The sequence below is a fragment of the Pinus tabuliformis genome, chromosome 1_2 (genome assembly GCF_031772625.1).
Source record: "Pinus tabuliformis cultivar Carrire ecotype Pingquan chromosome 1_2, CPIR1, whole genome shotgun sequence".
In the NCBI taxonomy this organism is placed as follows: Eukaryota; Viridiplantae; Streptophyta; class Pinopsida; order Pinales; family Pinaceae; genus Pinus; species Pinus tabuliformis.
Genome location: NC_142298.1, coordinates 1,255,536,788 through 1,255,564,635, shown reverse-complemented (window position 1 = coordinate 1,255,564,635; position 27,848 = coordinate 1,255,536,788).

Here is a 27,848-nt window from a genome sequence, read left to right as displayed (position 1 = left end):
CCTCGTGGAATCACATCGAGATGTTGCAAGGGAACAATGCAAGATGAGCAACCACACAAAAGATTCTCCGCACACGGTTGTGTTGGCCAACCCTTCATCAAGATTCAAAAGGACACTATAAGGCCTACGATATATGTCAAAGGACCAGTAAATGATCACAGAGGGATGAGTTGTTGTTGAATCCACAAATCACATTGTAGCCCTTCGAAAAATGGGCAATTGACTTTGTAGGACCTATCAAACCCCAGGGAAAAATGGGCGTGCGATACATCATCACAGCGATGGAGTACCTGACTCGCTGGGTGGAAGCATAGCCAGTCAAAGACTGCATAGCTACCATGGCTGTGAAGTTTTTTCTTGAACACGTGTTGACTCGATTCAGCTATCCAAAATATTAATGAGTGATCATGGTACACATTTCGTGAACGAAACAATTAGTGCGCTCACAAAAGAGTTCCAAGTGTATCATAATAAAAGCACACCGTATCACCCACAAGCCAATGGGACAATAGAAGCATTCAACAAAATACTGGATACTGCACTAACCAAAGTGTGCAATGCTCAGTGAAGCGATTGGGACCTGCTCGTACCTACAGTACTATGGACTTGTCAGACAACATGCAAGAAACTGACGAAACAAACACCTTTCCAGTTAGTTTATGGGATGGAAGTTGTCATGCCGATGGAGTTCTGCGCATAGCAGCACTCAAGTATGACAAACCACGAAGCTTTAGAAGAAAGGCTCGTGCAATTGGAAGAACTTGAGGAACGGTTCCTGGCTGGTTTTCATCAGCAGGTACAAAATCAGCGTGAAAAGGCTTCACACGATCGCCATATTAAGTTGCGTACCTTCAAGGTAAATGACTCAGTGTTGTTGTATGATAGTAAGTTTGAAAAATTCCCGAGAAATTTCAAAATGCATTGGCTGTGACCATACGTGGTTAAGGAGGTCACATATGGAGGTGCAGTACAGCTAGTCAAACTAAATGGAGAGCCTTTCCCAGGCAAAGTGAATGGCAGCCACTTGAAGCCCTACACAAGTGGCCCGACTATCTGACTAACTGGTGGAAGCACAGTCTTCACACTACAAGGATTCAGATAAAGGTGCAGGACTATAAACAAATGCAAGGGATACTGGCATAGATGTAGAGAAGTAGCTCAGACACAGAGGTCTCGGAACAACGAATGCAGCAAATCCAGAAAGCAACATCTCAATGCGTTATTGACCTCTGTGCAGTTTGAGAATAGTTGGAGGGACTTCACGCAAAGATCATTGCGACAATAGAGTGACTCGAGGGCGAGTCATGATGTTTGTGTTGGGGGCCTGTTGGGAATGGAATCCCCCCAAGGCATGTTTTGGGGCTTTGTTTTGACCGAATCTTTTTGTAAAGCTCCACAAATTGCAGGCGCAGGGCACAAAAGTATGATAGATTCACAGGGTTGTCCACCTTATTTTTGTAATGTAATGTTAGCTGGATAGACCTACCCATGGTCCACAGACCATGGGATTGTATAAATAGAGCGAGGCTCTAAGTAGAGAAGAAGGAAGGGGAAGCAAGAAAGAGTCTAAGGGATTGAGTCGCAAGTTGAATTGTGCCTTTGGGTTGTAGAGTAGGAGAAGGCTCTGCAGCTGAGTGCGCAGAGGCCTAATAGTATGCAACTGAGTGCACAGACCCTTGCAGCTGAGTGCCCAGGGTGGAGTCGAGTCTATAACTGAGGAAGGAATTAATAAACAAAAGTTTTGATATAATAATTTGTATTTGTTCTTGGGTTAGTGAAGGATTGATATAATTTGCAAATATACTATTTATTTACTGTGCACACCTGTATGAATGGTTTATATTGTTAAGTATACTTAAAGCACTCAAGTAGGAAAAACCAATTAACTAATGTAGGAATACCATTGAGGTCTTGGGTAATAACGCAGAGTGTGACAGTCAGCCCCTAGGTAGCGTTGCACGAAGGTAGTATATCAAGCTTTGATGTACAAGAAAGTGCGCGAAGCAATCTACATGCCAAGTCAAACCGCGGACCACTTAAGCTCATCAGACATCTCCAGGGTGTGGAAACCTAGTTCCAACACCCTCCCATACTACTTCGGGTGAGACCTCAGTCCGCACTCTGCGAACTGTTGCCAAAAGGGCCAGTAGTACTGGGATTTTTTTGGCTAACTTAACTCTAAACCTGGGTCAGGCTCCAATAAGCCAACAGGTCCTCAAGGTACTATCAGCACAATCCACGAAATTTGAATAGAGGAACTGAAGTCGAACACCTATGAAATCACTTGATCGAAAGCCAATGATGTGAACTTGTCATCGAGTGCAAAGAAATTTCCATTAGGGTATCCAAGGTCTATGGTACTGGAAGGGAGTCTCTCGGTCAAAATCCCGGATAATGAGCTGAAGTTGATAGGAAGCGACCGTGTTGAAGGAGTGCAATAATGTATCCCACATCATTGACATGAGACAAAAGGATGCAAAATGATTTTGGATGATATAGAGAATCATAGATAAGTGTAACTATAGAAGGACAACTCTTAAACATATCAACGACACGACTGGAAGTTTGGCAGCTTTTGGATCCATAGGATCGATGGTCATGATGATGTGGTAGAGATCAAATGGAAGGCAAAAATGAACGGCCCAACCCAAGGAGGTCAACGATACAAAGGAGGATATCCCATCCCGATACAAATCCGAAACTGTCATGTTCAAGAGTGAGCTGCCAACACAAATGATTAGATTTCCAAATTTTCCCCCACCATTTCTGGTAGGTACCCCAAGCTTGAAGTGGATAACATATTCTTGCACTGTAAGTTCATCCTTCAGACGAATCTGACCTAGTAAGTTTAACGAGCCCTAGGAAGGAGAAGCTCATGTTTGTCACGGTTGTTATAGACATTTTTGGGCACGGAAACCCCAAGCATAAAATGTCCATAAACCAAGGGCTCCTAAGTCCCTAAAAGTGTTGTTCTAACCCCTAAAGGAACAATGTCAACTGATTACAGCTTCTCCCAGAAGTTCTCCATGAAAAACTGCTCAAAACTGGTCAAAACAGGATCATTTCAGCTGCTCCATAGGCAAAGTGTGTTGCATCTCACCTAAGTACACTGTGTGGGTGCGTTGCATTTCAAAAAGCCCTTCTATGGGGTGCGATGGGCGAGAAGTAACAAATGGCAGTGTCATTCTGCGAGGTGGAGAGGCATGGAATCTTCGAGAAACTTCTCCTGTGACACTTGCCTCTCTGAATTCGACCAAGGATGAGTAAGAGATCATCAATCTCCAAGTGGAAGCAAGAAATATCAGAGGGAAGACACTAATCAAATCACAAGTTGACTCATCTCCCTTACAGATATCTATATATGGATCCCTCATCCCAGAGATCCAGAGGCTGGAATTTTGCATATTGTAAGGAATTGCTGTTGGTTTCTTGAGACAACATCAGAGTGTTGGGTGATCTAAGCTTTGTATGAGGTGAAGAAGGGCTTACTTGCTGAGAGGATGATGCTGGGTCAGACCAACTGGTTGTAACTCCCTTGGCACTTTCTTGTTTATCAATAAAAGCTATTCAAGTTTTCCTCCATACTCTTGTGTAATTTATGTTTTATGCATTTGTATGGTCAATTTACATCTGATCCTAGATTGTTTATGATTATAGATCCATGTTCTTGTATAGTTTTATGCTACTGTGATCCTACACGTACTTTGTGAAGCTGGGCGTACGAGGAAGCAAGTAGCGAAAGACTATTAAGAGAGAGAGGAATCGAACTAGGAGATTAACGCAAGACAGAGGTTGGTCTTCTTTGTTCTTCTCTCATCTATATTTCATAAAGAAAAAACGAAAGTAGCTTTACTTTGTTTGTTTCTAAGGTAGCTACCACACCTTAGTGGGATAAGCAGTTCTGTGTAGACACTTTTCCCTGTAACAAAATGGCGACTCCACTGGGGACGAATTAGTTTGTTTGTTTATCTTCCTTGATTGTTTATTTTATAAACTTACAGATGGAGCCTGAAGTCGAGCCAGGTAGCTTTTGAACTGCATTTTCTATGAAAATGCAAAGTAGATAAATGCCACTTCAGTCAATCTCTGGGATTTGTTTATGACTTAAACAACTGATTCACAAACTCTCTGATTGCCCTCAGGGTAGCTCTTAGAACCTCCTTAGATCTACCCCTGATTGTTGCATTACTGATTACCATTTGCTCGGCTAAAACCCATGAACTGAACTGCAAATTGTGACCCGGAACCCAAGCAAAGTCTCGTCTCTGGCCTAGTGCAGGTACTGTTCTGTGAATCTGAAATTCAGCGCACTTCCCGAGTGTAGTAGGTGCGCTGCATTTCAAGTTCACTGTGTTACAGGTGCGCTAATCAGACTAGGCATTGTTCAATTTTGGTTTCTGTGATTCATTCTTTTCAGTTCTATTCATGAATTTTGCTACCTGTAATCAGTATATCTTTATTTGAAACCCCTTTTCCTTGCTGTTATTCCGCCTCCAATGTGCAAAGAACTGTAAATGTTTTTGTGTATTTGTTGAGTCATTTTCAGTTCTCCTTTGAAAAAAGTAACGTAATCGTACTGTCGTCCTTTGATTTGAAAGTGTCGCAAGTGTCGTTTTCAGTCATAGGAAAGAGTTTGGTTGCTATTGATAGTCGATTATCCTGTTACTATTGTATTTGGTCTAAATTTGTAGTTTTTCTAGTGTCGAAAGCAAGTATTCATTTCCGAATCATAAAGTGTTGTGATTGTCTCCATTTCTGATTTCGAAAAGAAACTTGTTAGTAATTTTCACTTGAAAAGTAATTCAAATTTTTGCATTAGCTTTCTTTTTACCATTCACATACTAAGAAAGCTGAAAACAAATACATGCATGTGCATTTTCATTTACACTGTTTGATTGGTTTGATTCAGGACAGTGCATTTAGTGTGTGCTCTTTGCTCTTTGTGAAAGAATATTGTCTCTCTTTCCTTAGTAGCTAGGATTTTCATTGCACAAAGAAGATAAAAGACTGTTTATCATCTTAGATTTATTTTTAGGAATTGTGTATATACATCACACGGTGAACCTGAAAGGAAAATTTCTTAAGCAAGATCAACTATAAAATAAATTTAATGAATCTAACAACGCTTTGGAACTTAACGCACAACATCTAGAAGTCTAGGCTAGAGACGTATTCCAGCATCGTAAAGCCTGGTAACTGTTGTTCTCACTGATGGTTGGGTGATTCCTCCGCTTTGAGATGATAAGTGCCAGTACGGACTTGTGCTCCCATGTACTGTCGAGTATATTTTGGGAGACCACAATAGGCTTAATCCTTTATCCATAGGAAGTCGTGTTTGCCGCCCTATCGATCGCAATGCACTGAACACAGCATTTAGGAAGATTGACTGCCTTACCGTAAAAAGTATTCTGCAATTTTTCGATTGGTTTGGTAATCCCTCTACCTAGATCTCCAGAGCAGTCCCTTTCGTTCCTTTTCAGACTCCTTAACGAAAAATTTCCATCTGAGCACTTGTCACTTTAGGCTCATTAAAAATCCAAGGCGACTAGAGTCATCTTTTGTTTTTTCTCGACTCTTAAAAATTGAAAAAACAAGTTGTGTCAAAGCGTCTAAAATTTATTTTAAACGGAATAATCATCACCCTTTCCTACATTGATCTTAGGTTGAGAAAATGGAACCCACCAACCAAGGAATTCCCCTTGGAGGAAATCCCAGTCCCTTCTCCTCATGGGGAGATGTTGGTGCACCACATATGGCCACATTGTCGCTTCCAGGATTGACAATCGGCTTTCCCGTATGGCTCTTCTCAACCTCTGTCATTCAGAACACCGCAATTCTTGAACAATCGAGTCAGCAACTAGATGAATCCAAAGTTACCCACCAACCTTCTACTTCCTCCAATTCTTCCTCTCCTCCTTCCTCTTCGCTTGATGGGGCTGGTAAAGCCAAAAATCAAGTATCTGAGAAGAAGAAGGAAAAGAAGAAGAAAGAGAAGAAGAAGAAGGAGCCAAAAGCGAAAGGGGGCAACCAAGCATCATCTACTGAAAATCCACACACTGCACCAACCAGGCCTAAATCGCCATGTGTCATTTGCAAAGGAGACCACTATCATAGAGATTGTCCTTGCATCCCTCGGACCTTAAGGGACTGGTCTCCTCGTTTGCACAACCCGGTGTCGTCAACCTCTGATGATCATGTTGAAAACACACCGTCGACTAGTGAAAGTGAAGCCCCAGGACAAAAAGGAAAATATAGATTTCCTTGTAAACTGTGCTAAGGCGATCATTCCATCCACCGTTGTCCCTTCTTAGATGAGGCTAAAAGAGTTTTGGATGATCATCTAGTTTCACCGCTACGACTTCCTCCTGGATATAAAAAACTCTTGCCGAGTCCATCACTAGTTGAGAATCCGCTGACCCGCCCAGGTGGTCAGCCGAAGTATCTATCATTGAAGACAAACCATCTGAACTCATACCAGATGAAAGTCAAAAGGTCGAGGCAGCAGTTGACCCGGTCTTGCCTTCAGAGGTTCCATCTTTAGATGATACAGTCACAGAAGAGAATAAGGATGACACTGTCCAAATTCTTTTTGTAAGCACAGACTCTAATGAACATGGGGGAAATTTACCCATTCCTTTACCGCAGGAGGGAAGTTCATCAGAGTAACACCCGGCCGTCTATTCGGTCCCACCTCCAAGCAACCTAGTTGTTTCCTTCAACTGGAATCAACTAGGCAGACCCCGTTTACCGGCTAGTGTACCATTCCGAATTATTGTTCAAATATATAGAATGGTTATGGCTGGTACCATCATAGATGAAGGGGCTTCTGTGAGTATCCTTTCCTCGACTGCTTGGAAAGCGCTTGGCTCGCCATCGCTTTTGCCTGAGATGAGAAATCTAACAGGCTTTGACAAAGGAACCAGTCGACCGTTAGTGTTGTGGGGAAAAGTGCCTATTCAGGATGACCCTATCCACCTAAGGTGTGACAGTGCCTTAGCAACAAACAGAGAAAACTATTCTTGTATTCTTCTTTATGAATTGTAAATGAAGAGGAATGGGATGAACCAACCTGTGTCTTGTGCTAGTCCTTTGATCCACTCTCTCTCCTCTTTGACAGCTTCTAGCTACCTGCTCCCTCGCTTGCCCAGCTTCACCAAGTTCCTACAAGATCACAGAAGAGGAAAACTACACAAAGACATGGATTTATATTCATAAATAGCTTAGGATCATATTTAAGCTAAACATACTAATGCAATCATACATCAAAGATACACAAGAATGTAGGAGAAACTCAAATAGTTTTATTGATATAACAAGAAGATTCAGGAGGAGATACAACCAAGTGAGTCCCGATCCAGCATCAACCTCCCAGCAAATGAATCCCTTCTTCACCTCCAACAAAGCATAAATCACCCAATACTCTAATCTCAATCCAAAAACCAACAACAATTCTCTGCAAAGTACAAAATTCCAGCCTCCGGATCTCTGGGATGAGGGATCCATATATAGATGTTTGCAAAGAGGATGAGTTAGCTTGTCATCTGACTAGTGTCCTTTCTCTCTGTCAGTTCTTGCTTCCACTTGGAGGCTGAGAGCCTCTTACTCATCCCTGGTCGAACTCAGTGAGGCAAGTGTCATGGAGGAAGATTCTGGAAGCTTCCATTGTCTTTACACCTCGCGGAATGGCACTGCCATTTGTCATTTCTCACTCAGCTCACCCTGGTAGTGCATTTAGGTGCGTTGCAACGCACCTAGCTAGTGTACTGGGGTGCTATGCAACACAGGTGGCTAGTGGAGCCACTGAAATGATCCTGATTTGACTGATTCTGAGTAGTTTCTGGTGGAGAACTTCTGGGAGACGCTGTAGTTTGCTGACCTTGTTCCTTTAGGGGCAGGAACAACACTTTTAGGGACTTTGGATCCCTTGGTTTATGGACATTTCATGCTCAGAGTTGTAAGGCACACAAATGTCTATAACAGTTGCCCCCTAAAGTATGAGGCCGTTTATCGGGTGAAATGCTTTATTAGGAGGATCCGAAGTTCTTTCAATGCTGGGAGGAGACCTGTAATAAGATACAATACTATACATTATTTTCATATTGTTTTCATGATCTAGCTGAGGCGGGTATTCCCATGCTCAGATTTATAAATTCATTTTCATGTACATAGGACAGACAATCGTCTAATGGTAGACTGATGATTCTGATGGAGCCATCATCCTTTTGGTAGGATGATTATCTGTGCTGCAAGGCTGTACATTTCCATGTCTTTATTTTCCTGAATATATATCGCATCCCGGATGGATGAAACTAGATCCGGGGTCTTCAATCTCGTCCGATATTCACTCTAAGTACAAGTCGATCCATGTGAGAAATGTTTTGAAGTCGAACATGGAAAGACATCGCTTGATTATCAGTCAATGATGTAAACTGTTAACAAGCGCGAGAGGAATCACCGATAATGATGATGACCCTCAAGGTGCTGCAATACAATTCACGTGGTGTGAATAGAGGACTTGGCGTCGAACACCACGCAAAATCTTTCGGTCGAAGGTCATTGATGTATACCTGTCGCCGGAAGTGAGAAACTTGCCATTGAGGCATGCAAGCCTCAAAGTACTGAAGGGGTTGTTCCTAGATCAACTTCTTGGATAATGAGCTGATGTCGAAAAGAAGTGATCCCTCAAAGGAGGGCCTTAATGAATCCCACATCAATGACACGGAATGGAGCAAATGATTTTGATGGAGGTGAAAACGATCTGATGATACATGGTTCAGGATGGCGGTCATGAAAGAGTATAATGTATGGTAGTGGATGGGACACAGGTGACTTCTCTGAATGACTTCTCTTGAACATGTTGGCAACACTTATGCGATGGATTGGTAGCATTTACCCCAAATGTGGATGGTATGGCATGACCATGGTGATGTGACCGGTGAATGAAACAACCCAACCCGATTCTGGTACGGAGGAGAAGTGTCATGTTCAAGAGCGACTTGCTACCAATAAAGTTTCTTTGAGTTTTTCCCAATTTTTCCCCAGCCATTGCTGACCAGTACCTCTTTATTTTTGTCAAGCTTGAGGAGGATAACATATGATTGTTCTATAATTTTCCCTTCGGGCAAACCCATCGCTATGTTTTAACGAGCCTAGCGATAGTGAAACTCGTTCTCGTCTAAAGACAAGTTTGTCGCTATTTAATATTTTTAACGTGTCTAACGAAAAAGATAACTCGGTCCTTTTCATTTTTAGAGAGTCTGAAAAGGTACGTAAAGTTAACTCTGGAATTCCTTTTTCGTCATCTAATCCCTTAAGTCCGAAAAAGTATAAAACAATACAGAAGGGATGAATTTTCGATAGTTTTAACAAGCCGAACAAAACAAACGCTCGATCTTTTTGTGCAATAATCCCTCAGGTCCAAAAAGATTAAAATCTAGAGGAGGGATAACACTTCTGGTCGCTTTAACGAGCTAGAAGGCCAAAACTCGGCAATCTTTTGATATTTTACGAGTCAGATGAAAAGAGCTTAAAGAAGACTCATCTTTTGAGGAACGAGTGATAAAATGGGTAGCAGCTGATTCCAGGTAAGGTTTGGAATTTTCCAATCACGGTAGTGTCACAAGGATGGCTAGTGAAATCACTTTTCGCAGCTGTTCCTCAAAATGGGTAAACAATCAAATGGAGGTGAATGATCGGCCAATAGAAAAGTGGAGGTGACAATGGAAACAAAACCAAGGCTTTAATGGCTGATAATGGTACATTCATGGTGGTTATTTACCGAAGGATAGTTCATTTTTTAACGAGCTTAAACGCGGATTGAAACACTTGCTCGGTCTTGCGTTTATTTTTTAACGAGCATGAACTATGTGCTAAAACTGCTCGATAATCCAGTCATATGATAAGAATGTCTCATATAAAACGGCAACATTTAGATTTTTGCCCCACATCCTTTCTTTATGCAAGTTAGGAAACGACTAATCCTACGAGTTTAAAGGGTTAGCCTACAGGTTTAAAGGGAGGACCTAAAAATTTAAAAAATAAATAGTTACCCTTTGCTTGCACTCCAAAAGGTTTGCATGCCCCTAGGTATAAAATAGAGTTTCAAGGTTACCCCTCAATTTTCAGGTAAAACATTTGTTTAACCGGGAGAGGCCTACCTCTTACAGGTTACCAAAGATTGCTCTATTCACGGTGAAAATAAAACACTTCCTCGGCGAATGTTTACCGAGATAAACAAAGGTGAGTGACAACGAGAGCCAAACACATAACTTTGACAAGAGAATCTTATTCTAGAATAACCCCTCTTCCACTGACGGACGGGGTACATACTAGTCATATTCTCCCGGGGAAACCTACCCTATACCTGAAGTTTTCCTGCCGAAGCAGACCAGGATGCATGCCCCCTGGGTTCCAGTCATATCCATCCGAATTACTCGCGCTCATCGGGAGGACGGACCGTGGGTTGAGACATTTCTTCCGTGAAGAGACCATTTAGGGATGGTATATGACTATTTGCTATGTGTGATCCAGGAAATGAAAGCTGGTCCACGAGCTTGACTACTCTTCCTTCGTGCGGAAAACACATTACTCTAAAGAGTGAGGAGACGATGGCTCCCATGCAATAAATATAGTCTCGTCCAAGGAGTAGATTGTAATCTAAAGGTCCTTGAACTACCATTACGTTCATTTGAACTGTCTTCCCTCTCAGTGTTATGGGCACATTGGGAAGGATCCCTAAAGGTCGATTGGTTCCTTTATCAAAGCCTGTCAGATTTCTCATTTCAGGCGCAAGTGGTGGCAAACCAAGCGCTTTCCAAGCAATAGAGGAAAGGATACTCACAGAAGCCCCCTCATCTATGATGGTACCAGCCATGACCATTCTATATATTTGAACGATAATTCGGAATGGTACACTTGCTGGTAAGCGGGGTCTGCCTAGTTGATTCCTGTCGAAGGAGACAACTAGGTTGCTTGGAGGTGGGACCGAGTAGACGGCTGGGTATGGCTCTGACGAACTTCCTTCCTGTGGTAAAGGAATGGGTAGACTGCCCCCTTGTTCGTCGGAGTCTGTGTTGATGAAGAGAATTTGGACGGTGTCATCTTTATTCTCTTCTGTGACGGTATCATCTGAAGATGAAACCTCTGAAGGCAAGACCGGGTCAACTGCCGCCTCGACCTTTTGACTTTCGTCTGGTATGGATTCAGATGGTTTATCTTCAATGATAGGTGCTTCGGCTGACCACCTGAGCGGGCCAGCTGGGTTTTCAACTGGTGAAGGACTTGGCAGGAGTTTTTGATATCGAGGAGGAAGTCGCAACGGTGAAACCGGACGATCTTCCAAAACTCTTTTAGCCTCGTCTAAGAAGGGACAATGGTGGACGGCATGGTCGCCTTCACACAGTTTACAGGGAAATCTAGCTTTCCCTTTTTGTCCTCTGGCTTCACTTTCACTAGTTGACGGTGTGCTGTCAACATGGCTATCAGAGGTTGACGCCACCGGATTGTGCAATCGGGGAGATCAGTCCCTTAGTATCCGAGGGATGCAAGGACAATCTCTGTGAAAGTGGTCTCCCTTGCAAATGACACATGGCGATTTAGGCCTGGTCAGTGCAGTGTGTGGATTTTCGCTAGACGACACTCGTTTGCCCCCATTCGCTTTTGGCTCCTTCTTCTTCTTCTCTTTCTTCTTCTTTTCCTTCTTCTCCTTAGGAACTTGGCTTTTGGCTTTTCCAGCTCCATCAAGTGAAGAGGTAGGAGGAGAGGAAGAATTAGAGGAAGTAGAAGGTTGGTGGGTAACTCTGGACTGGTCTAACTGCTGATTCGATTGTTCAGGAATAGTGGTGTTCTGAACGACATTGGTTGAGAAGAGCCAGACAGGCAAGCCAATTGTCAGTCCTGGAAGTGACAATGTGGCCATATGGGGTGCACCAACATCTCCCCAAGAGGAGAAAGGACTAGGATTTCCACCAAGGGGAATTCCTTGGTTGGTAGACTCCATTTTCTCAACTTAAAGATCAACGTAGGAAAAGGGTGATGAATATTCCGTTTAAAATAAATTTTTAGACGCTTTAGACACAACTTGTTTTTTCAGTTTTAAAGAGTCGAGAAAAAACAAAAGATGACTCTAGTCTCCTTTGATTTTTAATGAGCCTGAAGTGAAAAGTGCTCAGATGGACCTTTTTCGTTAAGGAGTCTGAAAAGGAACAAAAGGGACTGCTATGGAGATCTAGGTAGAGAGAGTACCAAACCAATCACAAAACTGTAGAATACGTTTTACGGTACGGCAGTCAATCTTCCCGAATGCTGTGTTCGGTGCATTGCGATCAGTAGGGCGGCTGACACGGCTTCCTATGGATAAAAGGTTTTAAGCCTATAGGGGTCTCCCAATATATACTTGACGCTACGTGGGAGCACAATCCGTACTGGCACTTATCGTCTCACAGTGGAGGAATCACCCAACCATCAGTGAGGCCAACAGTTACCAGGTTTTACGACGCCAGAACACGTCTCTAGCCTAGACCTCTATGTTGTGCGTTAAGTTCCAAAGCGTTGTTAGATTCATTCAGTTTATTTTAAGTTGATCTTTTTTAGAAGTTTGCCTTTTGAGGTTCACCACGAGATGTAGATGTAATTCCTAAATGCAATCTAGAGATGATAAGCAAATCTTTATCTCTTTTTCAACAATGAAAATCCTAGCTACAAGGGGAAAAGAAAGACACAATCTTTTCTCAAAGAGCAAAGAGCACACTGTAAATGCACTTTTCCTAAATCAAGCCATACAAACTATCAATATGCAAATGCACAAGTGCATGTATTTGTTTTTCACTTTCTTAATATTGATGCCTAAAAAGAAAGTTGATGTACAATTTTGAATTCGCTTTCAAATGACAAACACAAACAAGCTTCTTTTTCGAAATCAAAAGGTAGAGAAGATTACGACACTTTACGATTTTCGAAATAACACTTGTTTCGACACTTAGAAAGTGACAAATTCAAACCAAAGGCAAAGGTAAATGTATAATCGACTGTCAACAGCAAATGAACTTTCTCCTAAGACCAAAATCGACAGTTACGACAGATCTAAATCAAAGGACGACAGTATGACTATTTCACTTTTGCAATGGAAAACTGTAAATGATGCCACAAACACACAAAAACACCTACAGTATTTTTGTACAAAGGAGGCGGAATCAAGGCAGAGAAAAGGGGTTTTCAGATAGGTACCTACACTGGTCACAGGCTGCAAAAACAGAGATCAAAACTGGACAAAACAGAGCAAAGAACCTCAGCTGCACAAGGCAAAGGCTGATCAGCGCACCTGTTGCACAGAGAAACTGAATTGCAGCGCAGGTAGCCCTCTCGGGACCTACGTTGAAATGCAGAACCTCTTCACAGAGCCTGCGCTGGGGCAGAAACGAGACTTCTATCCGGGTTCTAGGTCACGGTTTGCATTTTAATCTACGGTTTTTGGCCAAATAAAAGCAATCATTAAGGTACAATCAGAGGGATGATTTAAAGGAGGGCCAAGAGCTATCACAAAGGGAAATCAGATCATTTGTGAATCCATTGTTCAAATCATAGACAAATCCAGTGAGTGGATTGAAGTAGCAGTTGTCTACTTTGCATTTGAAAATGGCAAATGCAATTCGATTGCTACTTCTAAATCTATGAAACAAACAACAAGAGAAACACAAATAAACTAATTAGACAATCTCCCCAGTGGAGTCGCCATTTTGTTGTGGGGAAAAGTGCCTATTCAGGACGACCCTATCCACCTAAGGTGTGACAGTGCCTTAGCAACAAACAGAGAAAACTATTCTTGTATTCTTCTTTATGAATTGTAAATGAAGAGGAATGGGATGAACCAACCTGTGTCTTGCGCTAGTCCTTTGATCCACTCTCTCTCCTCTTTGACAGCTTCCAGCTACCTGCTCCCTCGCTTGCCCAGCTTCACCAAGTTCCTGCAAGATCACAGAAGAGGAAAACTACACAAAGACATGGATTTATATTCATAAATAGCTTAGGATCAGATTTAAGCTAAACATACTAATGCAATCATACATCAAAGATACACAAGAATGTAGGAGAAACTCAAATAGTTTTATTGATATAACGAGAAGATTCAGGAGGAGATACAACCAAGTGAGTCCCGATCCAGCATCAACCTCCCAGTAAAGGAATCCCTTCTTCACCTCCAACAAAGCATAAATCACCCAATACTCTAATCTCAATCCAAAAACCAACAAAAATTCTCTGCAAAGTACAAAATTCCAGCCTCCGGATCTCTGGGATGAGGGATCCATATATAGATGTTTGCAAAGAGGATGAGTCAGCTTGTCATCTGACTAGTGTCCTTTCTCTCTGTCAGTTCTTGCTTCCACTTGGAGGCTAAGAGCCTCTTACTCATCCCTGGTCGAACTCAGTGAGGCAAGTGTGATGGAGGAAGATTCTGGAAGCTTCCATTGTCTTTACACCTCGCGGAATGGCACTGCCATTTGTCATTTCTCGCTCAGCGCACCCTGGTAGTGCATTTAGGTGCGTTGCAACGCACCTAGCTAGTGTACTTGGGTGCTATGCAACGCAGGTGGCTAGTGGAGCCACTGAAATGATCCTGATTTGACTGATTCTGAGTAGTTTCTGGTGGAGAACTTCTGGGAGAAGCTGTAGTTTGCTGACCTTGTTCCTTTAGGGGCAGGAACAATACTTTTAGGGACTTTGGATCCCTTGGTTTATAGACATTTCATGCTCAGAGCTGTAAGGCACAAAAATGTCTATAACAGTTAGGGATCGTTCCCAATGTGCCCATAACATTGAGAAGGAAAACCGTTCAAATGAACATAATGGTAGTCCAAGGACCCCTAGATTATAATCTACTCCTTGGATGAGACTATATTTATTGCATGGGAGCAATTGTCTCATCACTCTTTAGAGTAATGTGTTTTTCACACGAAGGAAGAGTGGTCAAGCTCGTAGACCAGCTTTCATTTCCCGGTTCACACATGGCAAATAGTCATATACCATCCCTAAATGGTCTTTTCACACAAGGAATGTCTCGTCAATCTCCAGTCCATCTGCCTGATGAGCGCGAGTAATTCGGGGGACATGACTGAAACCCAGGGGCCATGCACCATGGTCTGCTTCGGCAGGAAAACTTCGGGTATAGGGTAGGTTTCCGCAAGAGATATATGACTGGATTGTACTCCCGTCTGTGATTGGAAGAGGGGGTTAGACTGGAATAAGATTCCCTCGTCAAATTTATGTGAGTGGATTGTCGCACCTTTGTCTATTTCGGTAGACATCGCCGAAGAAGTGTTTTGTTTGCGGTGTGAATAGAACAATCTTTGGTAACCTGAAAGAGGTAGACCTTTCTTGATAAAACAAATGTTTTGTCGGTAGAATAAAAGGTGACCTTGAAACTTTATTTTATACCTGGGGGCATGCAAACCTTTTGGCATGCAAGCGAAGAGCGACTATTTATTTTTTTAAATTTGTAGGTCCTCTAACCCTTTAAACTCGTAGGATTGGTCGTTTCCTAACTTGCATAAAGAAAGGATGTGGGGCAAAACTCTAAAAATTGCCGTTTTAAAATGGGACATTCTAATTATACGACTGGATTAATCGAGCAGTTTTAGCACATAGTTCAAGCTCGTTAAAAAATAAACATAAGTCATGAGCAAATGTTTCCCCCAGTGTTTAAGCTCAATAAAAAAAAATGAACCGATTCTCGGTAAATAACCATCGTGAATGTAGTACTTCAGCCTTTAAAGCCCTGGTCGTGTTCTCATCATCACCTCCACTCTGTATTGGCCGATCATTCACCTCCATTCGATTTTTTACCCCTTTTGAGGAACAGCTGTGAAGAGTGATCCCACTAGCCATCCTTGTAACACTGCCGTGATTGGAAAATTCCAAACCTTACCTGGAATCAGCTGCTACCCAATTTTATCACTCGTTCCTCAAAAGACGAGTCTCCTTTAAGCTCTTTTCAACTGACTCATAAAATATGAAAAGATTGCCGAGCCATTGGCCTCTCTAGCTCGTTAAAGGGACCGGAAGTGCTATCCCTCCATTAGATTTTAATCTTTTTGGACCTAAGGGATTATTACACAAAACGATCAAGCGCTTGTTTTGTTCGGCTCGTTAAAAGTATCGAAAATTCATCCCTTCTGTATTGTTTTATACTTTTTCAGACTTAAGTGATTAGATGACGAAAAAGGAACTTTGGAGTTTCCTTTAAGTTCCTTTTCAGACTCTCTAAAATTGAAAAGGATCGAGTTATCTTTGTCGTTAAACTCGTTAAAACTTAATAGCGACAAACTTGTCCATAGCAGACAAGAACGAGTTTCACTATCGCTAGGCTCGTTAAAACATAGCGATGCATTTGCCCGAAGGGAAAATTATAGAACAAGCATATGTTATCCTCCTCAATCTTGACAAAAATAAAGAGGTACTGGTCAGCAATGACTGGGGAAAATTGGGAAGAAAACTTGAAGAAAATTTGTTGGTAGCAAGTCGCTCTTGAACATGATACTTTCACTCCGCATCCAAGTCGGGTTGGGTTGTTTCATTCACCGGTCACATCACCATGGTCCCATCACACCATCCACATTTGGGGTTAATGCTACCAATCCATCACGTCAGTGTCGCCGACATGTTCAAGAGAAGTCATTCAGAGAATTCACCTGTGTCTCACCCACTACAATACATTTACACTCCATTCTTTCATGACCGCCACCCTGAACCTTATGTCATCAGATCGTTTTCACCTCCATTAAAATCATTTTCTCCGTTCCGTGTCATTGATGTGGGATTCATTAAGGCCCTCCTATGACGGATAGCTTCTTGTCAACATCAGCTCATTATCCAAGAAGTCGATCTAGGAACACACCGTTCAGTACTTTGAAGCTTGCATGCCTCAATGGCAAGTTTCTCACTTCCGGCGACAGGTTTACATCAATGACCTTCGACCGAAAGATTTTGCATGGTGTTCGATGCCAAGTCCTTTATTCACACCACGTGAATTGTACTGCAGTACCTTGAGGGTCATTATCATTATCGGTGATTCCTCTCGCGCCTGTTAATAGCTTACATCATTGGCTGGTAATCAGATGATGTCTTTCCATGTTCGACTCCAGAACATCTCTCTCATGGATAGACTTGTACTTCGAGTGAAGATCGAACGCGATTGAAGACCCCGGATCTAGTTTCATCCATCTGGGCTGCGATATATATTCAGGGAAATAAAGACATCAAATGTACATTATTGCTGCACAGATAATCATCCAATCAAAGGGATGATGACTCTACCAGAATCATCAGTCTACACTCAGACGATTGTCTGTCCTATGTATATGAAAATGAATTTATAAGGTTGAGCATGGGAGTTCCCGCCGCAGCTAGATCATGAAAATATTATGAAGATAATGTATTGTATTGTATCTTATTACAGGTCTCCTCCCATCTTGAAAGAACTTCGGATCCTCATAATAAAGCATTTCACCCGACATCAAAAGATTAACGATCTCATGCTTTAGGGGGCAACTGTTATAGACATTTTTGGGCACTGCAACCCCAAGCATAAAATGTCCATAAACCAAGGGCTCCTAAGTCCCTAAAAGTGTTGTTCTAACCCCTAAAGGAACAAGGTCAACTGATTACAACTTCTCCTAGAAGTTCTCCATGAAAAACTACTCAAAACTGGTCAAAACAGGATCATTTCAGCTGCTCCATAGGCAAAGTGCGTTGCATCTCACCTAAGTACAATGTGTGGGTGCGTTGCATTTCAAAAAGCCCTTCTATGGGGTGAGATGGGCGAGAAGTGACAAATGGCAGTGTCATTCCGGAAGGTGGAGAGGCATGGAATCTTCCAGAAACTTCTCCTGTGACACTTGCCTCTCTGAATTCGACCAAGGATGAGTAAGAGATCATCAATCTCCAAGTGGAAGCAAGAACTATCAGAGGGAAGACACTAATCAAATCACAAGCTGACTCATCTCCCTTACAGATATCTATATATGGATCCCTCATCCCAGAGATCCAAAGGCTGGAATTTTGCATATTGTAAGGAATTGTTGTTGGTTTCTTGAGACAACATCAGAGTGTTGGGTGATCTAAGCTTTGTATGAGGTGAAGAAGGGCTTACTTGCTGAGAGGATGATGCTGGGTCAGAACAACTGGTTGTAACTCCCTTGGCTCTTTCTTGTTTATAAATAAAAGCTATTCAAGTTTTCCTCCATACTCTTGTGTAATTTATGTTTTATGCATTTGTATGGTCAATTTACATCTGATCCTAGATTGTTTATGATTATAGATCCATGTTCTTGTATAGTTTTATGCTACTGTGATCCTACAGGTACTTTGTGAAGCTGGGCGTACGAGGAAGAAAGTAGCGAAAGACTGTCAAGAGAGAGAGGAATCGAACTAGGAGATTAACGCAAGACAGAGGTTGGTCTTCTTTGTTCTTCTCTCATCTATATTTCATAAAGAAAAAACGAAAGTAGCTTTACTTTGTTTGTTTCTAAGGTAGCTACCACACCTTAGTGGGATAAGCAGTTCTGTGTAGACACTTTTCCCTGTTACAACGGTGACGAATCCGATGTTGTTGTATGTTTTAATGAGTTTGACAAAGGTGTAAATTGATATCTTTTTCATGTTTAGAGAGTTTGAAAAAGACATGAAAAATAAAACTCCACATGGTCCCTTTTTGTACATTGTGTCTCTCGAGCCTGAAAAGGTAGAAAATGATACTTAAGAGAACCGCTTGACCATTTCAGTTAAGGAGTACCTTTTTCGTAAATAGTGCATCCCAGCCCTGAAAAGGGGTAAACGTATATTGGGTGCATGGCATTTCACATCTGTTAACGATTTCATAATGAAAAGAGCTCGGCAATATTTTCGTGTTTAAAGAGTCGGAAAAGATAGTGAAAGGAGACCCCCTATTTTTATTCTCTTTAACGAGTCAAAAAGGGAAAAATACTCAGCGATATTTTCATCTTTTTCTAGTCAGAAAAGAGCTTAAAGGTGACTCATCCTAGAGGAATGAGTGGTATAAGGGGTAGCAACTAGTTCCTATTATGGAGGAACTACTCAAAACATGTAATGGTCAAGAGGTTGGCTAATAAAACCACTCATTGTTGCGGGCCCTCAGGAAAGGAAAAATAACTAAGTAAAAGCATATGATCATCCAAAGAGATGGTGGCGATGGAATGAAAAAACCAATGCTCATCTAACAAATTTTAGTTGATAAAAATGAAAATCATGAGATGTAAATTGGGAATGTGTTCATTTTTACACAAGATTGAACCATGGAGAACTCTGCTTGGATTCGGTTTCATGTTTACATAAGCTTGAAATGAAAAACTATGCTTGAGATAAGATTTTATGTCCCCAGCATCATGACTCAATCGAGGTACATGCCCCCCAAGCCTCGTTTCATTTAGCTAGGTGGATGAAATGAAGGTTCACTTTGGAGATCAAAAAAAGACTCGACTGGGATCTTACAAGATCTTAATCAAAGACTTGATCTGGACTAGGGATTTGTGTCATTTTTTAACAAGGTTGACACAGTAAAAGAACTATCCTCAAACCCTTGTTGCATTTTTTAATGAGCGTGACACAAGAAAAGGAACTATGCTCTGGCCCCTTGTTTCATTTTTTAACAAGGTTGTCACAAGACAAGGAACAATCCTCATGACTCCTTGTTTTTTTAATGAGGTTGACACAAGACCAAGAACTATCCTCATGAACCTAGTGATGAAACATATGGGAACATGGCTCCCAAGAGGTCTTCACTTGATGGAAGAACCACTCTCCAGGAGGAAAACATGACATTTGGTACCATAGATAGATCAGGTTCCAATGCCCCCAGTACATAATGTACTATACCATCTATGTGATCATCAGTAGATGTGGAGATAGAATAGGTAGCCACATAATTGACCCGTGGCAAGGAAGGTATTGCTTGCAAACAAGAACCATTAGGGGACGATGGTGGGATAGGAGACACCTGGTGACTAATGAACGACAATTGATCAATGGTCACTATTCTCCCTTCATGCGGAAAACAAACCACACGGGAAAGCGAAGAAACAAGAGCTCCCATGACATAAACATAGTCATCTCCAAGGTGAAGATTGAAATATAAGGGTCCTTGGACTACCATCACATCGATATATGGTATTTCCTTCCAAAGTAATAGGGAACTTCGTAAGGATCCCCAAGGGCTAACTGGTTCCTCTGTTGAAAGCCAACAGATTCTGCGTGGCAGGCACAAGCTGTGGGGAACCCAAATCTTGCCAAGTAGTAGAAGACATGATGCTAACAGACGCACCTTCATATAATATAGTGCCAGGTACTTCCATATTATAGGCTTGTACTGTGATATGGAAAGGCACATAATATGGGAGGCGGAAAGAGGTCAATGGACCCCAATCGAAAGAGATGACATAACTACTTGGTGGGGATATCATATGATTTCCCCCATGTTGTACATGAATAGGAGAAGGACTCTCCTGAACAACTGGGACAGGAGGGTCACGCTTCGATTCATGATAATCTAAGGAGACAAGAAGAACATGAGCAGTATGATCACCACTCTTTCCCGGAAGAGAGTGAGCAACTGGTGGCAGGACCAAGTGAACACTCTTTTCGACCAATGGTTGGTTGGGAACAGACAAAGGAGAGTCTTTCTCGGGAAGAGTAGGATGGGCAAGAGATGAATACAAGTCAATCTCTTTAACAACCAGGAAGTTGGGGTTGAGGAGCTGTCAGGTTTTCCAAAACTTTGGAAGCTTTATCTATAACCTACAGGGGAATCTAATCTTTCCCTTCTTCTTACCACCATTAGCTGAAGCTGAAGAATATGCTCTCCCTCACATAACCTATAGGGGAATATAATCTTTCCCTTCTTCTTACCATAATTAGCTGAAGGTGTAGCATCGACATGATCTCGAGAGGTCAACGGGGATGGTTGGTTCAAGTCTTCAGACCATACCTCTAAGACTCTGGGAATTCTAGGACAGTCTCAAAGGATATGGTCACCCTTACTTTGCTTGCAAGGGAATCTAACCTTTTGTGGAGGATCAGAAGGTCTGTCTACAGGAGGTGCATTTGGAGTAACAAGCACACGATTGGCCTCTCACTTATCTGACTTCTTCTTCTTCATCTTTTTCTTCTTCTTCTTAGCCTCTTGGTTTAACTGGATTTCAAACTTTCACCAAGCGAAGTAGAAGAGGAAGAGGAAGAAACAGGGGAACAAGGGGAAAGGTCAACCTTAGAATCATTGTGACAAGATTTGAATGAAGGGGATGTTTGGATAGGAGTCGGGATGCTTGGGACCACCAAGGTTGAAAACAACTAGACAGGTAGACCAATGGTTAACCGAGGAAGGGACAATGTCACCATATAAGGAGCACCAGTGTTTCCAAAAGAAGGAAAAGGACCATGATTCCCATCCGAGGGAAATCCTTAACTAGTAGATTCTGGAAATGTTTCCATTGGAATAGAACCTAAATAATTACTAAGGAATATAACTTTAGCCAGGAATATTTCATGGGAAGTTAATTTTAGAACACTAAAACAAAAATTTTCCGCTTCATGTTTTAAGAGTTGAGAAAAGGGCAAAAGATGACTCTAGTTGCTTTCGAAGTTAACGAGCTCGAAAGGACAAGTGCTCAATGATATTTTAAATTTAACGAGTCAAAAAGACCAAAATTACTGCTTGCGATAATCTAGCTGAAAGGATTACCAAGTAACCGTGAACTGCAGAATACCTCCCGGCAAACCCAGAAGTACGAGCAGGCAATCTTCCCGACTGCTGTGTTTGGTGTATCATGTTTACAAGGTGGTAGACTCATCTTCCTATGGATAAAGGGTTACAAACCTAGTGGGTTCTCCCTTCATATACATAATGGTATGGGGAGCACAAGTCTGTACTAGTGTTGTCTAGTGCCGAAGCGAATGACAGCTACTAGGTTTAAAGATACCGAAACATGTCTCTAGTCTAGACCACTAAATGTGAGCATTAAGTTTCAATGCTTCCTTAGGTTAATTCAATAAATTTTAATGGTTGATCTTGAATTAGGTTTCAATTACAAGGCCCTACCACTGTCATCTGAAAAAACTCCTACATGCAGCTATATGAGAAAAAAGATCTTTGTCTTCGATGAAAGCTATCACTAATTGAGAGATAGAGAGCACACAACCAATGCAACAATCAAAGAATGAAATCTTTCACTTATGCATGTCCTAAATGTACTTAATCTTCGCTTAACAACAAAAGATGTTTCATTTCATTTCCTATTCTTATGATGATGCAATTCTAGCTTCTCAATAACGCTACTAATGCAATATTTTCACTCAAGTAAACTAGAATGATGTTCTCCTTTTCATAAAATGAAAAATGAATCTTTCACATAAAGCGCTTTAAATAAAAATTTTCACAATTCTGAACAAATAAGCATCAATCAAATCCAAATCTTGATAAATGAAACTAAAGCAAATTCTTCCCTGAATCGAACCAAGCAAACACATAAATGCTTCAATCGAGAAATCAAGCAATGTAATCTATGCTTGGAAAGAGAAAAGAGACACTTGAAATAAGAGAACAAATGAGACTCTTTCACTCATTCAACTGAAAATGACGCAATGAAGATGTTGCGATGGAAAGATGGATTAAGTGAAGCATCAAATCAACAACTTGACACAATGAGTAAACAAACAAATGAATGGTAATTAACCTAGATTTTATAGTGTCATAGAAACCATCCGAAAAACTAAAAAAAAATCAAGCAATGAAACTTCAAGCCAATCAATCAATAAAAACCATCAAACAAAGCATCCTAGTCACTTGTGGGGGAAGAAGAGAGTCTAAGGGTCAAGACACACTGGCACTAGAATGGGATAAATTCTGATTTTTTCTTAACTCAGAGACCAGAGCGATTACCTAACTGACAACTAGCGCTGATCGAGGGATTCAAAGAAAAAACAAAAAAGAACTTCACACAGGGCCAAACTTAACACATCAGATGGTGGGCTAAACTAAGCAAGCACACAAACCAAGCTAAATGAAGCTTTCTAGTTAGGGAGAACACAGCCTAAAAAATCTACAAGGCAAAAATAAAGAGAGCAAGACACACTGGTCGAGACCTAGGGAAAACCCTAATCTTCACCTACAGGCATCGGCGTGACAACCTAACTAAAAAAAAGCACTATAAGGGGGTCGAAGTGACTATTTCTCAGCATATTGCGTTGATCGACATAACTATCAGCGAAATAAGAATGTTGAGTGAGGATGCAAAGAAAAAAATTTCAAAAGTTGGGACCAAACTTGCTACTGTGAATTTCAAACCCAGAGTAGTAAGCAAGGTAAAGCAGACAGAACTAAAGGGAAATGGTGATACTAGAAAATTTCACACAAAACCATGAAGTTAGAAACGAACAAACTGAATGATTGTCTCCCCAGTATGGTCACCAATTTGTGGTGAAGTAAAATTACGAGTGTGAACAAAAATAATTCCTCTAGCCCGATAATGGGTTGAGCCACAACCAATACATTCTATGGAATATTTCCTTAGGTTAGAACCAATTAAGAGGGCCTACCTCTTAGTATGCCATTCCTGTTTGATGATGTCCTTGCTTGCTCGCTCTAGCTATCTCTCGTTTCCTTCTTCAAACACCTGAAACAACTAAATGACAACAAACAACAACTGTGATAATAGAAAAATTATAATTCAACCTACTTAACAAGTCAAGAAACATTAAGCCATAAACATGTAAGATGACACATCATGTAGGAAATCAGTCGATAGTTGCATATATATTGAATCAATAAGATATTACAACCATTGTCTCGACGTTGTTGTTCTCCTTCGACAAAACCAGGTTCCGACACACATCTGCTAGCATTCCATGATGACCTCAACGATGATAGTTTTAAGGCTCTTCCCTTTAGTCTTCACACTAAACCAAATTCACACTTCTCCCTCACACAATTAGAGAGCTACAACTATGAATAGCTCGTTGTTTACTCCAAAACTTAATTAGCACTAGCACACCAACATTAACACTAGATTGTGCTTGGGAAAAAGGGAGGTTTATATAGCATGAATGGATGGGATATGGATCCTCTTCTCATGGGAGAAGTTCTTATCTCTTGAGGTATTTCCATCCTTATAGGGGAAAGGGGCCCAAACTGACATCCTCGACCCCGTCCTGCCATACCATTTACTAGACTTCAGTTACGAAGCTTCTAGAGCTGGAAGCTTCGGCTCTTTATTTAAAAAAAATTCCATAAGAGGACCGGCACGATTGGAACAAAGCTCAGTCACTCCGGTCGGTGCTAGGGACAGAGTTAATCCCTACATATCGGCGCGAGGAGGACAAAGGCAATTAGCATCAGCCTTGTAAACCGGGGAAAACATAAGATTTTGGGGAAATGGTGCAAAAGGGAATTGTTCTGCTCATGAAAAGGGACATAACAGGAGTTTCTTCATGAAGGGAAAGCATGTATGGTTCACTATAGAGGTCCTATAGGATCATGGAACAGGGAGTATAGGGATAGTGACAAAATGCTGTGTAACATGTAGGAAAAGGAGTTAGCTAGAAAAGAATGTTCTAACTAAGCCCAAATTCTATTTTAGCACATAGAATGATAATGATGGAAGCCTTGAAAACCTTTCAAAAATGCGAAATCATATGCATTTTCATTCGTAGAAATCACAAGATAAAATTAAATCTTCTTATTAGCACAAGAGTTTTCTAGACATGACTCTTCCAACCAGACAACATTTCTATCATGATCCTCAAAATGAAGAACGTTAAAAGTATGAAAAACACTCAAAAATTAGCATTCATTCGGTGAAAGAACACTAAGAGAATAATCTAATGAAGAAACTCTCATATGATCTTATTTAGGTATCTTGTCAATATTGTGATGACATGACATCACCATCAGTGAAAGTTGAAGTGCCTCAACTTCCAAACTAGTCTCCAAACATTCAAATGGTGGATCATCAAATTTCGGTTAGTGAGGTCATCAAGTGAATATGAACAACTATCACCAGATGTGTTAGTGAATACATGGTCAATAGGATGACAAATGTTAAAGCCACTAATTTGATCAGATCCATCGTTTAACACATAATACTCATGATGGATTAAGGCTGGGGATGAATTAACCGAAGGGTTTTCTTGAGCTTTTAAAGCAGCAAAATATTCTTTTTCACCTATTAAAGATTGAAAATTAAAAGGGACATAATGAATTAATTAATTCCTTTCATCTTATAATTGTGAGACATCATCTCCTTGTACCTAATCGCAATCAAAACTAGCAGAATAAATATCTAGATGATTTAAAAATTGTTGTTGTAACAAACTTATCAAACAAATCAGGATACAATGATTAGTGCGTTGAGAGTGAAAGAATTTGGAAATATTTATGTGAAGAAACATCAATAAAAATTTTATTCATCATCCACATTTTTCACATTCATATCATTTTGAGGAGTCAACAAATATACACACATGTTATGCTCTATGGAGTCATTCGAACATCCACTATCACCCAAGACACTGCCTTGATCATGGCAAGGAGCTGAAGGAAAGAGAAGATCATGGGATGATAAAAAATTAACTAAATCAGCAGGACTTTCATCAACATGAGAATCAAAGGAAGGTTTACCAATGTGGCTTTCAGTTTGAGCTTCCTCCACTTAAATAGGGTTTATTTGAGCTTCAAAAGCATGACAACTTGGTTCATTTTCTTGCAGAGTTTCTTCATTACATGATTCATCAGCAATAGATATTTCAATATCAGTATAAGAATCTATTTCATTGGGTAATGAAGACAAAGAATGATGAGACAAGTTAGGGGGAACCATCTCCTCCTCCAATGCTTGATATTTTCTTTGACTTTCATTAGAAAAAGAGACAAGTTGGCATAAAAAAATGAGAAATAAAATCTTACTGAGTTTTAGATTGCAGATCGTTAGAATCATCAATATTCTATTCTGATTTAAATTGTTCTAGAGAAAGGTGAACCAATTTTGAACACTTTCCCCACAAACAAATCGAATCTACATCTGTCTTGGGAAAAATATAACAAATATTATTAAATTTGTATATAAAATCATCCAATGAATTACCTGGTCTCATTATAATCTTATTTATCTTTTCAAAAACTTTCTAGTGACTATATTCCTCAAAAGTAGATAGGAATTCATTAATGAATTGTTGAAGTGAATGGATAGATGTGAGTGGTAAAGTATGACACCAAGCTTTGACAAAACCTTTAAAGGCAAGAGTGGAAGTATACATATTACCATTCCATCATACAATCGATTCGAAATACAACCTTCGAGAAATTGACCAAGATGTTTTGATGGAGAAATTTTACTTCCGTCATTAAACTTGTTTTCTAAAAAGAGATAAGTTATTTCTATAAGAGCTTCGGAACATATTTCTCCATAAATAAAACTCCAAAAATGGGGTTCAGAATAATCCATTTAAGATGAATAAACAAACTAAATATGTAGGCTCCACTGGATCAACTTGTCATCTACCCTCCTCCTAGCACCAAAGATGTTGACCGTACATTTTGGCCTATTAACACCCCTATAAGGTGTTGTAGAAGATTAGATGTGTGGTTTACAAATTAGAGTTGCATCAATTTCAAGCGTACATCTAGTCTTTCATGTTTCCTTCTTACAAAAGGTAATTTGTGGGTAGATCCTAATCCAAACTATTTTACCAAAGATTACAGAGAAGGATAAATCATACTAGAATAGAAATAATCCTTCAAAAAAGATTAAATAGCCATGAAATCCAATAATTAATAGGAACCTCATCAAATGGAATAACCCTCTGATGGAAGAGGTGATGATGGAAGAAGAGTTATTCATGCAGAAACACTCATAGTTACTCAAGTGTTGATAACACCACTTTTTTGAAGTGGAAGGGAATGTTAAGCATAAAATCCCTTATTAAGATCTAGTTATTGAGTTATTTGATTTCTTGTGTTTTATTAGTAGGTCGACTAGGATCTTTCATTACAACTTTACACTTTGTCTCATATATATATATATATATATAGAGAGAGAGAGAGAGAGAGAGAGAGAGAGAGAGAGAGAGAGATTGTGATTTTATCATTATCTTAGTTTTCATCCATCTTGATGTTGATCATGACCATTTTGATCAATTTTCCAGAGAGAGAGAGAGAGAGAGAGAGAGAGAGAGAGAGAGAGAGAGAGAGAGAGAGAGAGAGAGAGAGAGAGAGAGAGAGAGAGAGAGAGAGAGAGAGAGAGAGAGAGAGAGAGAGAGAGAGAGAGAGAGAGAGAGAGAGAGAGAGAGAGAGAGAGAGAGAGAGAGAGAGAGAGAGAGAGAGAGAGAGAGAGAGAGAGAGAGAGAGAGAGAGAGAGAGAGATTGTGATTTTATCATTATCTTAGTTTTCATCCATCTTGATGTTGTTAGAGTGGGAAAAGGGAAAAAGTAGAGGATTTAGTGTGCATGACCATTTTGATCAATTTTCCTAGTTTAGAAATTTTCAAGTCAAAAAATTCAAGAACCATTTTCAATCCTTAAATGAACATTTTTCATGCTCTCAACCTTAATTTGGACCTAGATTCCATAATATACACGTGATATATTTTCAAAGGTGCAAGAATTTCCTCAATTAGAGCTCGTTTGAGAAATTTATGCCTCTCCGAAGTTTACCTATCGAAATTGACCACCATACTTTGAGAGGACCCCACATTAGTGCTTATTATTCATGGAAAAGGGTCTAAAAACATGATCACGATGAAGTAGACTCAATATTGTAACTCTAGTTAAGATTTCAAGGAGTCAAACCTAA